General features: G+C 39.7%; 2 pseudogenes; one reads left to right on the forward strand and one right to left on the reverse strand.

Annotated features, from left to right (window-relative positions):
- Positions 1–1,583: 1,583 nt before the first annotated feature.
- Positions 1,584–2,579, reverse strand: LOC127215007 (zinc finger protein 358-like; annotated as a pseudogene).
- A 3,886-nt stretch (positions 2,580–6,465) lies between these two features.
- Positions 6,466–6,630, forward strand: LOC127215239 (uncharacterized; annotated as a pseudogene).
- Positions 6,631–10,188: the final 3,558 nt, after the last annotated feature.

Raw genomic sequence — 10,188 nt, forward strand, 5'->3', positions numbered from 1 at the left:
TGATTGACTGTATTCTCTAGTTTGAGCCACAATAAACCCTTCCTTGATTGAAAATAAACAGACAAACTTGCCCTAAATATAAGGACAGCAATAGAAATTTTTACCATTATTCAAAACAAAAAGTTTTCAGTCTACATACAGATTAGGATACTTTTAAAAGACAAGTTAGACTTGAAATATGCAAAGAAAGAAATGAATGGTGACTAGTTTTTTTGTTTTTTATTATTAATTTTTATTTTACATGTCGATCCCAGTTCCCTCTCCTTCCCTCCCTATTATCCTCTCTGCCCCCTCACATGCACCCTGACCACCCTCCCCTCCCATCCCCCCACCCCCATTCCAAATGTAGGGCAATGCCATCCAGGTGGGGTCATGTAGATCTGTCAAGTCATTTGAAGTAGGGACTAGGACTATCTCACTACACCCATGTTCATGGGTCTGAGTCAGTTTCATGCTAGATTCCCAGCTATCAGTCTGGGGGGAGGCCCATTAGCTCCTCCTTGTTCTGGTCAGCTGCCTCTATGTGTTCCATCAGAGTAGGAATAGAAGACAGAAGAGAAAGAGAGAGGGGAGAGAAAGAGAGAGAACATAAAAGAGGGAGCCATTATTGGTTTGAAGAGAAAACTGAACCTAATGAAATGTCTAGAGACCTATAAGACTGCCGCCAACTAACAATTTGAGCAACCGTGGAAAGGCTACCATAAATGCCCTTCCCAGATAGTGAGATCAACAACTAACTTATCCACCATCATGGAGCCCTCATCTAGTACCTGTCAGAAACAGAAGCAAACACCCATAACTAAACACTGAGTCGAACTAGAATCCAGATGCAGAGGGAGAGGACAAGACCAGGTTGCAGAATGATGACTAGTTTTAAGAGTATATGCAAATTAGGCACAGTGCATACACAGTTGAAGATTTTGTAAGAACCACCTGCTGTTATCTTTACCACTGATTTTCTACCCCATTTGGATAAACAAGTCAGACCTTTGAGGCTTGTCCATATTGCCTTATTTTATCTGCATTAAAGATTCAAAGGCTGGTATTTATAACAATGCAAGTGTTATCTCCTTGTTGGGTCTGTGGGACTTGGATTCTCAGCTATTTCTGATGGCCACCAAAGAGAAATCAACAGATGAAGTAGTGAAGCCATGGTCAACATCGAGGTGGAGTCCTAGGACCTGTTATTGAAATTACAGACACACAGCATATATCATTTGTAGACTTTCCCAATCACTTGCTGAACCACATTGCTATGAAAAAATGACAGAAAAAAATGATAGCAACTCAGAAAAGGTAATGAGATCAACAGTCAGGATTTGAAATAGGAAACACACACTGCTTTTATTACTAATAGGATGAGTTATGGTGGTTGGGAGCAATTTGGTCTTATTCAAAATTTTGAAAGTGCAGGGTTCTTGAATGACTTCTACACCTACATAGCTTGAGTCATCAATCCGGTTGTTGCTCAAATCCAGACACTAAAATAAGTGTTCGTGGAGGGAGAACGTTCAGGAGGTAGGAGGATTTTACTATGAATATAACACACTTTGCCCAAGCCACCAAAGATGCCAGTGCCCCCTTTATCCATGGGGCTCCAGCAATGCCCCTTCTTCTTTTACCCACTTGGGGCTAGGGTTGGAAGGGCTGGATAGACTGTCATGGGTGGGAGGCCAGGGATCAGCTTGAGACTTGGGGCTAGGGTTAGAACTGGGGACAACATTGGGGTTTGGACTGGGATCAGATTCTTGGTCAGGACTGGGTACCACAACAGGGTCAGCATCATGACCTGGCTTAGGGCCAGAAGACAGAAGATCAAGATGGTGATAGATCCTGAGTGGGCCTGGAGGATGGGATTTCGAAGTGAACCCAGCACGGGAGTAGGGACAGGACTTCCGGCAGAGCTGGCATCAGAGCTGAGGCCCAGGCCAGATTCTGGCACAGGAACAGCATCAGGACCTAGGAAAAAGATCTGCCCTGGCCTCCCAGCTCAAGCCAGGCAGTGACATGGATGTGTTGCAGGAACCCAGTGCTTTGCCCAAAGGTCTTGGAGTAGTATGGGCAGGCATAAGGTTACTCACCAATGTGGAGTCGGAGGTGATTCTGTAAGTTGGAGCTCTGCCCAAAGGCCCATGCCACAGTGGGGACAGTAGTAGGGACGCTCAGCCTGTGTGGGTGGGCTGATGCTGGAGCAATGCTGAGCTCAGCCCCAAAGCCTTGCCACACTGCGGGCACTGGTAAGGATGCTCTCCAGTGTAGGTGGGCAGGCCTTTAAGCAGTGCAGAGCCCTGCCCAAAACCCTTGGCACACATGGGGAACTTGTGAGAATGAGAGCCACTGTGTGTGCACAGGAGCTGGGTCAGCCACGAATCTTGACCTAAGGCCTTGACACATACAGGGCAATGGTATGGCTTCTCCCTGCTGTGGCGGCTGCGATGTTTGAGTAGCATGAACCTGCAGCCGAAGGCCTTGCCATAGGCAGCACAATGGTAGGGCCTCAAAGCCGTGTGGATGCCACGATGCTGGACCAGCGGGGCGCCGTGGCTGAGTGACTTGCCACAGTCGCTGAGTCTGATCATCACTGCGGAGATATTTAGCATGGGATTAGTACAAACCTGGAAATAGGATTAGTGATAACTACCACCACAAAGTATAGAGGTAATAAGAGAATAAGCTGATATTATTATCAAATGTACTTTTATAACCCTCTCAGCTAAAAGAAACAGTGAGGAAAATCAGCATGAAATCTATGAAGGAAAAGAAACAGGAAATTTAAAAAGTACCAATTAACCACAAAAAGGTCAATAATGAGGAAAGTGACAAACAGGACATAAAATATAATAATAAATGGCAATATTGTATCAAATATTGTACCCCAAAATAACAAAGGAAGGAGAATAGAAAAAACCATATATCCATATTTTTTTTGTTTTTGTTTTTTTTTTTTTTTTGTTTTGTTGGGGTTTTTTTTGGTGAAAATAAAAATTCTCAACACAAATCTGGGAAGCATGAAACCACAGAGAAACAGAATATCACACCATTACACGGCATAACATGTTAGGGCTCATTACACCAGTGGAAGTTGTTTACCATCTGATAATCAATGAATAAAACAGGGTAACTGAAGAAGAAAATATAAAATGTACATGATCCTTAGGGACACAGAGAATGTAATTACACAAGTATGGAGAAAACCGGGAATAGACAAGCAGTCTCTCACCTTGAGATACACCTAGGAATTGGACAGCTAAGCTCAAGGGACTACAGCCAGAAAAAGCTTCTTCCATGGACTGGAAGCCAAACAAAGGTTTTTTATTATTGATATATCTACTCTAAAGATTCTCTTGATAAAATGTATAAATGTAAAGGATTAAAAGTCATACTAATGAAAAAATGATACCATGTTTTGTTTCTAATAAGAAAACTTACAGCTGTGGCTTTCCTTCGACCAATCTTGTTTACCAGATAAAAGTGGTAGCCAGAAAAAGATAAAGATTTACAGTAAAGACAGATTCTAAAGGTTTACAGTGTGTTTTAAAATATACATAGGCTTGGGAGAGAAAAAGAAACAGGATAAAATGGTTTAAAAAAGAATAATAAAAAGAAAGAAAGTAGCTTAATGTGGTGGCACATGCCTTTAATTACAGCACTCGGGAGACAGAGGCAAGCAGATCTCTGTGATTGCAAAGTAAACCTGGTATACTGAGTTAATTCCAGGACAGATAAAAGTTACACCTGTCTCAAGAAACCCTGTCTCAAAAAATGAAAAATAGAAGTAGAAGAAATAGAATAATAAAAAGCCATATAAGGATGGAAAACACAAAAAGAGTCTGGAAACTGTATGCTATTGTATTGTCTTTAAGTTGTTTGACTGCTGAGGAAATGACAACAACTGTTAAATGCTGCTGGATTAATTCAACTTATATATTTTAAAAATTCTTTGACTCCAAAATTTAAGTCCAAGGACAGGTTACTGGGGAAAAGGATTTCTATTTTTGTTTCCACAGAAAATGCAAAGCTGTGGATTCCTTCCAGACTAACATGGTTTGATCAAGCCAGACCGCCTGAAGCAGTGTCCCAGGTGATACAACATTCAAAATAGCTGGGACAAGGCAGCCTTGCAGACCACTACAGCCAGGATTTCTGAGTCTTCCTAGGATCCCCATGACAATGCCCCCTAACAGCAGGAAGTAGTTTAGAAAGAACGGAGACCTAATTCCCAAATATTGTCTATAAATGTGTGTTTTCATTTAAATAGGCTTGGTTATAAATAGTTAATGACCACAACCAATCTCCTTTTAAAGGTAAAAAGGGGATTATGGTATAGATATGAATCTTTGTTTTGGAATGGATTTTCATTTATCGATACAAATTTAAGGTCAATTTGTGATATGTATATTTCTCCTCTTGTTTAGTTATTGTGTTTATATAGCTCATTTAAAATTGTAATGTATAATTTAGTACAGCTTACAGATAATTACCTATAATAGTCAAAACTTATAATTAAGTTAGTTAGGTTTTCTAGGTATATAGAGATATATTTGAGATGGATAAATATTCTTCAAACCTTTCAAAACTCTACAGAATACGACATTTAAAATGGTTTAGGTTTTTTTCTTAATAGCAAGGCACAACTGTTCCTGTGTCAAAAAGGAAAATGGACATTGAAGAAACTCAGTATGGAGTTTGCTTTCAATATGGCAAGACTAGCCATTTGGGCAAGATACTGCTCTTGTCTGGACTGTTTGACTTTATGCTGTATAAACTAGGCATGCAAGACCCACAGAAAAGTGAGTGCTAAAACAAGATAGTTTTAAGTTCAGTCAGAGAGGCATTGGTTACCACCAAAAGGTATATGCCATTACTGCACCCTGAGGTTTACTTTACCGTGCTGGTTGTTGTTGTGGTTCATAGGCAAAAACCTGGGTAGTCTTCTTGGTTGCTTCCCTCCTTTGGAAGCTTGCATGATGCCTTCTGGCACCAGGAAAGCTAATCCCCAGGAAGGAAACTTTCAGGTCAAATTCAAGTCACATTCTCTGATCCCTATTTCTGAAGTGCCTGGTGTCTTCAGCAATAGGGATTTACCTTCCACTTCTGAGGGCAGAGGGAACAAAGGGTACTAGCAATCGTCTATAAAGCTTTGGGAGTCTACTGAGAAACTCTGTCCAACAACTGAAACTGGGTCAGGCTTCACATGTCTGGTGTTGGGTTTTTTGTTGGTCTATGGCTCTTGTGGGGACAATTTCATTTAAACTATGTGTGCATATGGATACACAGACATACATTTATTGTAAGTATTTTGTAGGTAGTTGGCTAACAGTATGAGTCCTTGTGACTTTTCCAGACATCTTTACTGTTACTTTAGCACCCTTCCTCTTTCTATATTTATCCTCCAGCTCAGTTTTCCCCCATTCCCTTCTTCAGATCATCGAAACCCTGTTAATCCCTTCTGCATGTCTAGATGCCAAAGGCAAAACATCTCACTAAGAACTCGTTTCTGCATTTATATTTTGAATCAGTCCTCTACATGTTTTCAAATTTAGGTGCCCCATCCAAACAAACCAACAAAAAACAAACTTTGACAGTCTTAAGGATAGACCAACAGATTTTGAGCAGCTTATTTGCTTTGAGATTTGAGTCAGGAAATTCCTGAGTAGACTAATTTGAAATGCACCTTTTCCCTAATTGTCTACTAGATCAAAATATCATTCTAAGCAGGAAGGAGATTTTCAAAGAAACTGGGCATTATTTGTGGATTATTTAACTGCACTACTACTTCCTACAACTTTAATGAAAGTAAATGAATTCCAGGACAGCATGCCACAACGGATACTTGTGGATCAGGATGAGGCCTACCCCATCAGTGGCTGGATTTCCTTTCAGAACATGGTCCTGCTTGTTCTAAGTTTCCTCTATAAAATGCATAATTATACAAACAAAAGATACCTCTCTATTATTATTATTTTTTACAAATTCTATGTGTTGTGTTGATGTCATAGATGATAAATTGGGAGTATAACCATAATTAGACACCACTAGATTACTTAAAGAGGGAAATGTTGACCTATAGATACTGGTTTCACCCTCTGAGCACTTATTTTTATGGGCTAACTAATTATAAGCTTCCCTCAGTGCCAAGTGCTTTTTATTAAACCTGATATTTCATTTTCTACACAGTTCTTTTTTCCCAACATGATATTTTTATTGATTATTTGGGAATTTTACACAATGCACCCCACTCACACATGCTTCCCATTCCTCCCAGGTCCACCCTCCCACGGTTTTGCCCTCCCCCAGAAAAGACAAAAATACACTAAGTCCAATTTGTGTTGCTCACATCCTCATTAAAGTTTGGTCAAACTCCAGGTGAGTGAGTAGTCTTTCAAAGACAACTGAATCCCATCCTCCACTACCAGAAGCCACCAACTGTGAAGAGCTATACTTCAGCATCTTTATCATAATTTCATTGCTTCTCAGCCTCTTGGCTAAGATTAAGTATAGTATCTGTCCTTCTACACTGTTCTTGCACAGATACAGCAGATAAAGACCATCATTTATTTTCTTAGAAAAAAAAAATACAAACAAGGATTCTGCCCTTTCCTTTTTATTAGTTTTTAAAGCTTTCATGTTCTTTACATATTATTTTTAAAAGAAAATGTAACAGGAGCTGGAGAGATGGCTCAGCAGTTAAAAACCCTGGCAGTTCTTCCAGAGGACCTAAGTTCAATTTCCAGCTCTTACATGGCAGCTAACAACTGTCACTAACTCCAGTTTAGGGGATCCAAAATGTTTATCTAGTCTCCACAGACACCAGTCATACATGTGATGCATAGACATAAAATAGATTTTTTTAAGATCAAATCTTTTGAAAAATTTAAAAAAGAAAACATAACAAACATAAATGTGACATCCACCACAGTTAACAGGGTTCCAAAATACATGATAAGAAATTTTTCATATTCTTCTGTTGGATACAGATATAAAGGAAAAACTTTCCTAAAGTTTTTGGTCATATGAAAGCTATATTTTTCCAAGATTTCTGAATCTAGCTACTTCTACTAGAAAACATGGGGGAAAAGCGCATGAAAATAAAGTTGAAAATGACCAGGTAATCCCCTAAAAATGCAGTTTACTATTATTGTACGAAAAGAAAGGTTCATGTGTGTTTGTCTGTGTGTGTGTATGTGCATGTGTGTTCTAATTCTTAAAGTAAAATTCAAATGTTAATAAAATTAAAAACATTGTGGATTAAATATAAAAACTTCATGTATTAGAGTAACATCTTTTGCTTTAATGAATTTAGTTTCAACTTTTATTTGCACAATTCAATAAAAATTCACTTGTGCTCAATTTATTTTGATGGGAAAGCAGGGATTCATAACCCTTCCTTCTGTGGCTCCCATCAGTCATTTTTGTTTGTTTGTTTGTTTGTTTGTTTTTGCCAATATAAGCCCCCTACAAAGTAAAATGACTGGAGGGATTAAAGGATGGAGCTACACTTTAAACACTAAATAAACTTAACTTGTCTCATTTATGGTTGGCAATAATGGCCACACAGAGACCCTAGGTGGAGGACGGGAGGTCTCAGAGAAGTAAATTCCCCCATGAACCTTCTTGAGACAAGAATCACTGTGACTGGTGTTCTGCCAGCATTGGACTGTCAGATAAAGCCAGCACAAGTTCTAAGCAAATGCTGACTTATTACCTATCAGTGGAGGAAATGGAAGATTAGGAAGGATTCAATTTCTAGAATTTGTAAGCTCTGGTTTTACTAAAACTTGCTTTGGGCTCGTTAGTAAGTTCCTTTTGTTCAGCTCTGTAGTGTACAATCAAGAGAGCCAAGATGCCACATTGCAGTGTAAGACAGCTACTTTGGCATTCCAGTACCCTCTTAGTAATTTCTCATGCTGAAGCTTTGTTAGATATTTTTTTTAAGTAAGTGAAATATGGGAAAAATTATAAATTAGTAACAAACTATACAAAATAGAAATGCTAAATAAATTATTTACAGCTGAGTATATTCAGTCTAATTTAAAGAAAGAGGAAATTTTAACAGGGTTTAGATGCTTTTTTTTTTTTTTTTTTTTTTTTTTTTTTTTTTCTGAGACAGGGTCTCTTCCTGTAACAAGCTTGGCTGTCCAGCTGGTCTCTGTTGCTCAAGCTCCCATCAGTGTGACAGACAGCTGACTTCCTGTTGCAGCACTCCCAGCCCTAGCCTCCCCCCCCCCACATCTGCCTGCTTCCCACCATGCTAGCCATCACCATGACAATTGACTGAATCTCTGGAAAGGAGCCTCTTCAATTAAACATTTTCCTTATAGGAGTTGCCATGGTCCTGGTGTCTCTTTATAGCAATGAAAACCCTAAGACACCTACCCATAGATTTTTAGCTACTAACCCCATGTTTCTAGTTTTAAGTTAATCTTTTCATAGATTGTACAGATCTTTAACCATATCCAATAAAATAAACTAATAAACCTTGAGGTAGAAAATGGTCACATAAAACATGTCTAATTTGGGGGGACTGTTCTGTGCTTTCTTTTCCCTGTCATAGTGTCAGATGGCTCAGACTGATGAAGGACATAAAGTAAACTTTTATATATACTTGGGTTTAGAGAAGGAAGAGCAATAACCCAACTCTAGAACCAGCATAAAACAAGTTTAAAGTTGCCCACACCCAAAAGATACCATAACTCCTACTAACACAAATTCAGGGACCAGAGAGCTCAGAGATAAATTCTGAGCCCCAGCCATCAAAGCATCTGTGGTGACTGGCAGCATCAGACAGAAAAAAATATCAGGCCCATTTTTGTCTCAGCACCAAGCTTGCAACAAAACTAACAGACACACTGGAAAACAGAGAAACACAACTTTCCAAAAAAACAGGAAGACACAAATTTTTAACAAGACCGACAAAACTTCCCACAAAAAACAGCCAAAACTTTCCAACCAGAATTAGATCCAGGTGGGCAGGCAATGTCTTGCTATATACCCTGGATGGGATAATATTGGGGTCTTATTGAATCTCCTTCACATACCATATAGGGCTCCAAAAACACAGAACCAGACTATGACTCTTCAGGAGGCTTCTGCAGATGTTTGTTGCATTTCTCAGCATGACAGTTTACTCCAGTGGTCCACAAACTGAAGGCAACCTCAAGCCTTACAATGTCTCAGGGCATGAGCCTCCTGTAGTGGTCTCCCAGCCCCACAATTCTGTAGTGAAATTCCAGCCTTTAGAATGTTGGGCTAAATCTCGATGGGGCCTCCCGGAAATATTAATCCCACTGGTAGAGAAAAAGACACTCCCACAAGCTTTATTCAAATACTGGCCAGGTGGATGGGCTCTACCAAGGTCCATCTCTGGTTTTCTGAAAAAAAAGAAAAAAAGAAAAGGCCCAAATCGTGGTTTGCTGCTGCTTAAGTGCTTCCCATCAAGACCAATCAGGGGCAAGCACACATCCTGACGGTTTCCTGCCTCTGAACCTCCTGCCCACATGTGATTAAGCACATTTGGTGCAGATGGGTCAAACAAACTCATTTAGGGAAGTGAAAACATGTGCTGTTTTATGTCCCATAAATAATAGCCTCCAGCATTTCAGGAACAATCTGTCTTTGGGCAAGAGGATTGCAGATTAGAAGTGGGTTTTTTGTTTCCTGGATGTATTAAGCACAGGAATTAAAACTTGAAATGTCACTTTGACTTTTCCTCTTTTTTTGAGTATGCAGCTGAGGAATCCAGAGGAGTTTAAATTCTGTGTCATCTCTCATGATCCACTCAACTATCTACCATAGCAATGTCAACCCTTAAGAGAAACTGAGGGGTGTTGTAACCAGGAAGAACAGTCAGGCTAAACATGTGCACCACTTAGAAAACAGCAAAACAAACAAACAAACTCAAAAGCTTCTGCCAAGGCAGACTAGGTGTACTCAACCTTCCAGGTATTTGGTAGGATAGAACTAGTCCCAGAAGCTTTATCTGAGAAGGACTGTTGTGGGCTTTTATGAGTGAGGTAGAGACTTTCTTGGTTCTTTGTGGGCTTAGCTTGAAATGCTACAGTCTCAGAAAATCCATGACAACCCAAATCACCCAGAACCTTCATCCAGTGCCATCTGGGTTTGTTGTCTCACGGTGCCAAAGAGTGATCTAGGACAGTAGAAGAAAAACGAATAAACAAAGCTTATGGA

This window comes from Phodopus roborovskii, unplaced genomic scaffold (genome assembly GCF_943737965.1).
Source record: "Phodopus roborovskii unplaced genomic scaffold, PHOROB, whole genome shotgun sequence".
NCBI classification, from domain to species: Eukaryota; Metazoa; Chordata; class Mammalia; order Rodentia; family Cricetidae; genus Phodopus; species Phodopus roborovskii.